Source organism: Nannospalax galili, unplaced genomic scaffold, assembly GCF_000622305.1.
Source record: "Nannospalax galili isolate Female #2095 unplaced genomic scaffold, S.galili_v1.0 scaffold2146, whole genome shotgun sequence".
NCBI lineage: Eukaryota > Metazoa > Chordata > Mammalia > Rodentia > Spalacidae > Nannospalax > Nannospalax galili.
In genome coordinates, this window is record NW_008355271.1 from 13,045 (window position 1) to 20,991 (window position 7,947).

Here is a 7,947-nt window from a genome sequence, read left to right on the forward strand (position 1 = left end):
CATGTTCAGAGATTGGCAGAATTAATATTGTGAAAATGACCATCCTACCAAAAGCAATCTATAAAGTCAATGCAATGCCAATAAAAATACTCTTGAAATTCTTCACAGAACTAGAAAAAGAATCCTAAAATGTATATAGAAGCACAAAAGTCTCCAGATAGCTGAATAAATCATGAGCAAAAAGAGCAATGCCGGAGGAATTAGCATACCAGAATACAAACTATGCTACAGAGCTATAGTCATAAAAACAGCATAGAATTGGCACAAAAACAGACACATAGATCAGTGCAACAGAATAGAAGTCCCAAACATATCTGCATGCAATTTCAACCACCTGATATTTGACAAAGAGGCCAAGAATATTCACTGGAGGAAAGACGGTATCTTCAACAAATACTACTGGCAAAACTGGATCTCCACTTGTAGAAGAATGAAATTAAACCCTTATATTTCACTTTGCATAAAAATCAACTCCAAATGGATCAAAGCCCTCAATGTGAAATGGTAAACTCTGAAATAGTTAAAAGAAAACATAGGCAATACCCTGCAAGATAAAATTGTAGGAAAGGACTTTCTAATTTGGATGCCAGGTTCTCAGGAATTAAGGTTAATAACAATTGGGGCCTCGTTCAACTAAAAAGCTTCTGTACAGCAAAAGAAGCAACCAAGGAAGTGAAGAGAAAACCCACAGAGTGGGAGAAAAGCTTTACCAGTTAAACATCTGACAGAGATTTAATATCCAGAAAAGAACTCAAAAAACAAAGAAGCAAGAAAACAAATGACCCAATAAAAAGATGGGCTAAGGACCTGGACAGAGAGCTCTCAAATGAAGAACTAATGAAAATGGCCAAGAAATATCTTTAAAAGTGTTCAACATCTTTAGTAGTTAGGAAAATGAAAATGAAGACCACAAATCAAGACAACTTTAAGATGTCATCTTATCCCAGTCAGACTGGGTAAGAGCCAGACAACAAAAGACAACAAATATGGGTCATGATGTGGGGAAGGGGACACTCTAGAAACATCCTAAATATCTCTCAACTGACAGATGGATAATGAAAATGTGATGGATTTACATAGTGGATTTCTACTCAGTGTAAAGAAAGGTGAAATCATGAAATTTTCAGGTAAATGAATGGAATTAGAAACTGTTAAATTAGGAAAGTACCACATACTCAGGAAAATAAGTGATATACACTCTCACTCATTTGTGGATCTTAGCACCAAATCCCTATACGTGAGTCTGTATCTTTATGCAACAGTAGGAGTCAGTAAAATGTAAAGGGGGCAAGGAAGTGAAGGGTGTCTGAGAGGAGGACATAGGAGACAGATGTCACCAAGGGGGAAATGGGGAAAATGAAGGCGTGCAACTGGGAAAGGAGCATACAGGAACCACTGGAATAAGAGAAGAAGGAGGTCAGAGCAGGGGGATAACAAGAGACAGGTATTATTAAGGGGAAAATGGGGCACTTTCACCAAGAGGGAATGAGGGAGTTTAGAAAGGGACAGAAGAGTGGGAAATAAAGCTCAGTGGTATGAAAAACCAGAGGGAATTATATTAGTTCTAAAACCTACTGAAAAAAAACATTCATTATCTGAACGTGAGTGCACGAAGACTATAGAACAAGAAATACCGTCCCAGACAGGAGAAACCTCCATTCCAGTTGTTGGACAGGGCAATCCAAGAGACTCCCAAAATAACACAGATTATTGCCATAGCTCTTGATTACCTCCCAGAACTTGAAAGTAAGACCAGACTGCTGAAGACAGGACAAACTTTGCAAACAGGACTTAGAGGAATGGAGTTAGAACTGAAGCCTCCTCCCTGAAAACTACCTCTCAGGGTTGTGGAGGCCACTACACAAGGTGCCAAGGGAGAAAATCAATCAATGGTCCAACCCCCACTTTAAAACCTAATAACCACAACAATGACTGGCACAACAAACTATAGTGGTGCAGTAGTGGTACTTTTTATCATGGGGGCAATCAACAAATATCTAACTGAACTTAAAATCTTCCCAGTAGGAGGGAACTCCTGGATGGCACTGTAAACATAGCCAAATATACATGGTTGGAGAGGTCATAGATCCTAGGGAAAACCCTATCTTTGTCATATCTCTGGACAATGAATTTTTTACTGTATCTTAATATGGATACTTATATTTTCAGACAGGTATACCATATACCATTCATCAAAGAAACTTCTTTTTGCAATAGATGGAGGTTATTACAGAGTTCCACAACTGTTTACACATAGAGAATATATGTCTGAGAGATGCCCAGCCCTAAATGACACATCTACACTTCTCATCTAATACATCCAATCTCTCATCTCTCACCAGGGAATCTTTCTCATACAACAGAGTATGATGCACATAGAAGGTCATAGATGGCTAAGTTTTAGAGAATAAGAGACTAGAGTGTGTCCCTGGATAGGACTCCTATATTAAACCTCACCCACCCATGGCTCTGGGACCGCTGCAGAAGAAGGCATGTAAGAGCCAGGGTTTGCACATGAACATAAGGAAACAGAGACTTTTAGGTCTCTGGGAACTTGCTCATATGAACTTGCAACAATGGTGACAGCATGCACAAGACTTCCACCAACTCAATCAGACAAAAACCCAGCAGAGAATGAGGGAAAGGGGCAGTAGGCTTCAACCCTAGCTGAAGAACTATTGGAAACTGGTTACTGCTGAGTGAGGGAGAGTAGATCTTTTGTAAGGGAGAGACTCTAGATAGGCTGACTAGATTCCAGTAGACGAACTTGTACCAAGAGACATCTGGGTACATAAACTTGACCTAATAGGCCTTAACATATATGACAGAATGCATGAAATCTGACAGGGGGGTCTAAATATGATTAAGATATATTTCATGAAATGCACAAAAATTTAATAAAAATACACTGAGGAAAAAAAATCATAGGCTGTGATAAGGAGTACAGTGGAGTAGCTGGATGTGTGTTTGTGAATGAGAAAATGAGTGTATGTGCACTTGTGTTGGACCCTGCAGGAGAAGCTGCCTCTTTCTTCAGGACACATACTCTCATTTCTCCTTGTGATTTATATTTGTGTGGGAGCAGCAAGGGGAAAAAGCATAATAGGACTTTTTCATTTATTATTGGGTGAGAGGAGAAGGGAGGACATTTTATTCTTGCATTTCATAATTAGGAAACAATTGCACCTGAAGGATTCAGAGATATATCCCTGTTAACATACATGTATATCTTTGTACATTATTTATTATCATCTATTTAGTACACCATGTATTAGCATATTATATTAATATATAACTGAATATTTATGACTAAGGGATCTATTGAACATTTTTCACTGTGAACACAGATTACAAGAGACCATTGAGAGTAAGCATATGGAACACTGTCCCTACACACAAGGGTCTACTGCTGATGTGGCTGAGACTTAGACTTATTGAGGACAACATTACACATCAACTTGTTAGAGGTATTATATTATTATTAAGCATTCTCATATTCTTTCATTAATTGGATTCCTATTTTAGACCAAATATTGTATACTATAGGGATTCTTTATTTAACTTTGTATTATGTGAATATTTCCATTAATTATCCCTGATTGTAAAATGAAGGATCTTTTTCATTGTTAAAGATGAGAAAGAATGCCTGGTATGGTGGCATGTGCTTTAATTCCAGCTCTTGAGAGGAAGAGACAGGTGGGTATGTGCAAGATCGAGGTTACCCTGGTTCACATTGTGACTTCCAGGTGGGCTGTGACTAGGGAGATCCTGTCAAAAACAATCAACAAACAAACAAAAAAATCAATAAAGATGAGAAAGAGACGATTATGGATGAGGAAAAATTAGGACACTTGTGGCTTTCTTTTAAAATGTCAGAAAAGGATGCAGTTGTTTTATGGATGAATGAGTTGGTCTGTAGCCATTATGGATATATTTCATAAGGATACTGAGGTGATCTGTATTCATTATGAATGCATTTCACTGGGGTGCTGACTTGATCTGTATCCATTATGGACACATTTCACAAAGATGCTGAGCTGGTCTGTAGCCATCACAGACACATTTCACAAGGCTGTCCAGTTGGTTTGTATCTATTGTGAACATATTTCATGAAGATACTGAGTTTGGTTTGCTTAATACAGCATGGAATTTGGAATTCAGGGATGCCTCAAGTTTACTTCCCCCGGGACAGACTCTAAGATGGAGGTTAGCATGCAGGAGGTTTAGCATAGATCACCCTTGAGAGTAACATGCATGGAAAATAAGAAAGCAGGAGGCAGGAAGAAAGTGACCCTTGATGTAGCCTGAACACGTGCCTCAGGGAACATCAAGAGGTGCTCTTGTAAAGGAAGGTCTTTTCCAAGCCACCCTGGGCAGGAGGAAACAGCAAGCCTTTTCAGTCCCACACCAGTTAGTCATTAGATGCAGGGATTGGCTAGTAGAAGAGATTTGGCTTTGCATGAGCAGCTAACTCCAAGTTCTATTTTTCTTTTATTTGTTGTTTAAGCGAATGGACTCTTAAGTCCATGCCAGAAGGAATTGCTTTATTAAGAGATACTTGAAGAGACAAGACCTGAAGACCAGTGTCTTCTAGTGCTACTCTTTTGCTACACAAAGTAGACTTCATAGATGCTGCTGTACACAACGACAAGTACCAACAAGTTCATAGTCTGCAACACAGTTCATGGATTTAAATATAGTTTGTGTGATTAGCATGTCATAGATTATACAGCGAACAACCTGTGCAACTATGTGCTATGGACCAAGTACGAGACAGAAATTAGAACTTCAGGAATATAAATGAAGGTTTATCACAAGTGCATTTGGAAATTTACAGCCATGGCTCTGAAAGTGGGATGTGTTTAATGGCTATAAATGGCAATGAGCCACTTCACAGATAACATCTTATTTGGCAGTATATGCTATTGTCTCTAGGGAAGCATTACTTATCGTTTATCCCATCATGAAATACCAGGGAATCTTGGATCTTATCACACTGTACTTACCGCAGTGGAGGTTTTGACAAACTGTAACGGCATAGCAACCACTCAATAATATTTGTTTAGTGAATGCATGACTTCCAAGAATCTTCTGAATATCATGGAACATGGTGAATATAAAAGGAGGTGGGAGGTGAGGATTTAGGTCTTTGGAATTATAGAAGAGACAATGAACTGTAAGGAGGAACCGAGCCAGTCAGAGGAAGGTGAGAGGCCTGTGTGTTGTTTAAGAACTCAGGGTGAGAAATTATTCTAATTCATTTTAGATGTCATCTGTTTCTGTGGGAGGCTAGGAGATGTTAGTGTTGCCTGTAGGTGAAACTATAAGATTTATTTCCCTCTGAGCAGTGGGCAGGTATGAACAGAGAACCAGGATTCTTAAGAGATTTTTCCCCCTCAGTCTCCTCCGTCCCCCAGGGCTCCCATTACGTCTCATCACCAGAAGCTCTCCCTTGTAAAATGAGTTTATTAAGCCATCAGTCTCCACTGGAGTTGAGGATAGAGACAAGAAGTGGCACATAGATTTCAACTGGTACTTTTTTTTTCAATAGCTGTAAAGTGTTTTTATTCAGAGTACAAATCAGAGATCAACAGGTTATTTTGTCGTTGATTTTAGAAATGTAGAATTTTACATCTATCCCTATTACTGAGCCAGAATTTGCTTTTAAACAAGATTTTTAGGTATTGTTCATGTTCACTAATGTTTAAAAAGCAATACATTTGTTTTATGTAAAGTGATCCCCGCAGTTCAGTTTCTTAGGTAACCAATTTTGATTTTCTTTTTTTTTTAATTTTAATAACTACATGTTTAGAAGAAGCTACTTTTATAATTGTGTAGCTTTCAAACAATGTCCACAAATTACTCCCATTCTCTTGCATTATGAGTTTGCTTTGTTTCTAAGAGATGGTTTTTACCATTCAGTCTGAGAATGTGCATGCCATATGCAGTGGACCACGAAATGATAACAAATATCATACAAGCAGGCTTGGACGTGTTAGTGTATTGGGGCCCATTTCTGTTTGCCAATTTGTTTTGAACTTTGAGACCTAGAATGGATTAGTTATGATGCAGCCGGCAGATGGTGATGATAAACAGTTAGCTATTCGTTGTTTCTTTTGGAGGAGGGTGATTTGCTGCACAGCAACATCTGATCAATACAGCTCTTTTATGTCAGTAGAGGTGATCATATTCTAGAACTTGCCACCTTGCATCTCTTCCATGATTCTGGTATCTGCTGTGAGCTTTGTTCAAACTTTTCAGGTTTAACTGATTTGCTTGAAGCCAGAGGAATTCTGCTTGCCCTGCTCTGTATTTTTCTAGACAGATTCAACAGCAGGGAATGTCAGTGGGGGAAAAGGTAGCAGTCAGCTAATGCTAAAACATTCTGCTAACTTTCAATGTTTACTTAGTCATATTACTAATTTTACAAATTAATACTTTCATGTCTACCTGCAGGATTCATTCATATGGCTGTAGTTATGCTGTGTACTTGTAAATCTGGATTCCAGAAAATTGTGGAGTTAGTTTTATTATATCATTATAATCCCATTATAAAATAATATGTATAAAAATAGATATTTAAGTCAGTTTGGATATAAAAATGTTGCTATATAAAAATATAACAGCTATTTACTTATTGTTATTTTATGTGTAGGCATGTTTGCCTGCATGTGTATATGTGTACATGTGCATGTCTGTCTGGTGTCCATAGAGACCACAGAGGACACTGGATCTCCTGGAACTGGAGTTATAGGTGGTTGGGAGCCACCGTGTGGATACTGGGAACTGAACTCAGATCCTGTGCAAGAGAAGTAAGTACCTTTAACTCTTGAGCCATCTTTCCAAACCCTGTAGATACTGTGTGTTCTTCAGGCTCAGGGATCATTGTGAAAGAGTGGGTAGAAGGATTTTAAGAGCCAGAGGAGTAGATGACTACAAGTAAACTGAGCTTCCAGACAACTGGGCTGTTACTCATATGAACTTACAGCAATGATAACTGTGCACAAGATCCATGCAAGCTCAAGCCAGACCAAAGGTCAGTCTACACATTTTGTGGTTAAGAAGCCCGAAGCTAAGGAACTATTGGCAACTGATAACTTCTGGGAGAGGGAGCTTTGGTTTTTTATCATTATTTTTTTTTAGGGTGTGATAGGATAGGATAGGTTAGTCAGGCTCCGGTGGATGGACCCTCACCCAAAGTTATTTAGGGACACAAACTTGACTTGATAGGCCTTTGTAAGTCAAATTCACTGCTGCGAGGTGCATGTGGCATCCAGTCCCCTCCTTCCAAGATCCTTGCGACAACCCGAGAAAAAAATTCTCCAAACCCCGGTTGGAAGAATTTTAACGAGGTTATTGGACTTGCTAACTGAGCTTGGGGTATGGGTTTACTTACAAACAAGAGGCGCCCCCCTCCTCCCCCATTCAAGGCTGTGTTTGAAAGTCCACACCCAGACATAAATCCTGTGGTTCAGGACAGCCTTACAAAATGGCAAGGGGACCAGCCTCAGGTTTTTCCAGCTTTTATACCCTTAGCTCCTCCCCTGCAAGTGGCTGTGGTCAACGGATTGGCTGGAAGAGGGAAGGGGAGTGGCTTCTTTGTAGAGCATGGGAAGGAGGTGGGTCCATGGCTTGTCATCACAGGGTCAGAGGAACATCCTCCAGGTCACAGCCTTAATTTCTCTATAAAATTTATAGGTGTTCAGTGGGGAATGTTGAGGGGGATACAGCTGGGGGGGATCAAAATATAAGGTATGAAATGGGCGAAAATTCTATAATGAAAAGAAGCACAATACGTGGTCCTCAGAGCTTCAGAACTAGAAATTCTGATTTCTGGTGTAACAGGTTGTTTTGGGTGAGTTTTTTTTTTTTTTTTTTTTATCTATATAACCCCTTCCAAAGCTCAGGAAACGTTAAACAAGTGCTGGAAATAGTGCGAGAGCTTGG